This window comes from Egretta garzetta, unplaced genomic scaffold (genome assembly GCF_000687185.1).
Source record: "Egretta garzetta isolate BGI_Z169 unplaced genomic scaffold, ASM68718v1 scaffold69, whole genome shotgun sequence".
Classification (NCBI taxonomy): domain Eukaryota; kingdom Metazoa; phylum Chordata; class Aves; order Pelecaniformes; family Ardeidae; genus Egretta; species Egretta garzetta.
This window is the reverse complement of record NW_009260790.1, coordinates 1655741-1657493: the sequence shown is the minus strand read 5'-3', so window position 1 is coordinate 1657493 and position 1753 is coordinate 1655741.

Genomic DNA, 1753 nt, shown 5'->3' with positions numbered 1-1753 from the left:
ATACAAGTCCCATAAATAGCTCATCAACAGTTACTCTAACGGGTTTTCAAAGTGATAGCATAGATCACTGCATCAAGGAGTGAAAAAAAGCTACATTAGAAAAGCAACGCTGGTCATACATGTAAACATTTCCCTTCATACTCTGCTCCAACCACTTCTGTTTCAACTTATGTGGCAATCAGACCATTAGAACACCTAAGTCCCTGTTCAAGTTTTTAACCAGCGAATTGCACAACTACTATTAGCTTCTGCAAGGGCAGCATAAAGCATGTTATTACAGTAAAGAAAAAAGCATGCAGGTTCTACCTTGTGGTTAGAATGCGGTAAATATATCAGTTCTGTGTTTAGAAAAGCCTTCCAACACCACACTCCTAAACCAGTATAGGTAAGATTGAGTGCCACAGAGCAGAAAAGCAAGATATGTCAGACGTATTTATGCCCGACAATAGAAGAGAACAACAACTTCAAGAGTTACATTTTAAATTTTATATTAATCTTCAGGGTTTCCCCATAATGAGGTTTGCTTGATTTTAGGCACCCCCATTTGTGCTTTGGGTTTTTTTTTAAAAAAAAGACAGCGAAAATATTTAACTAATTCAGTTAAATAAAACAACCAGAATTAAGCAAAAAAATGAAAGGCTTTTTCTAAAGGCTGCAAAGTGAAACTACGCTGTCATGAAGAATGAAACACAAACATCATAAATAACACAGGGAAGTTACATTCAAAGAAAGCATATCTTCACGTTAAACACGTTTAACCTTTTTTTCTTCATAAAATTTCTCAACATTTTTCAAAAACAGTAGTATTATTCCACATAAGAAAGACCAAGCATTCGTACACATGGGGCCACCATCTTATATTATAGGTTTTTATTCTAATAAAATTGCCAATAATGCTCAAGTTCAAACAAAAGCAAATACAGTAATCCCTGTCATGTTACCCTTAAAAAAATAAGTAAATAAAAAAAGAAATCTACAGGTGTCAGGAGCCAAACCAGAGGAAAGATCTTGAAGAACCATTCCGAAGTACAAATCAGGTTAGCATCCCAGTGATTGAAAACCTCCCATGCATGAACAACTCCATGCCTGAAGCCACCATAAGAACAGTACATAAGGTAAATCACCTCCTTAACCTAAACTTGTGGAACATAAATAACTATTTAGGAATCTTTCAAATGTTTTAAGGCTTTTACATTTGTAACTTGCTAGTCCACTGCTGTGCCACTGGAAAGAAAAACAGAACACTTCATCTTCTACGACAGTGTTTTTATTTTCTTAACATACGCAGCAAAAAAAGAAACCATAAGCGCTTATCAGGATGAGAATCAAAGTCCAAACCAGGACCTCACTCAAAGCTGGCTCGCTTTTTCTGGAAAAGGATGTAATTTGTCCAACAGGGAGGACAACAGAGGCCCTGGACGCCGGGGGGGGGGCCCGGGCCAGTTTTAGGGGCAGCAGGAAGGCTGGGGTCAAGCAGGGAAGCGAGCTGGGGTGACGCCTGTCAGCGCAAGGGAGAAGGGGGGCGTTTGACTCAGCGCTCGGTTTCACAAAAAAAGGGCGGGGAACAGCCGTCAGGACACTCTCCCGTCTCTCGCTCCACGCAAGCGGACACATCGCGGGGAGGAGGAGACACGCAAGAGAGGAGACCTGTTGGCACCCAGCGCCTGCCGGCGTGGAAGCGAAAGGTCACCTTGCCCAGAGGCGGCCGGAGAGAGCCCCGAGGAGCCGCGGGGAGGCCGGGGGCAGACGGCCT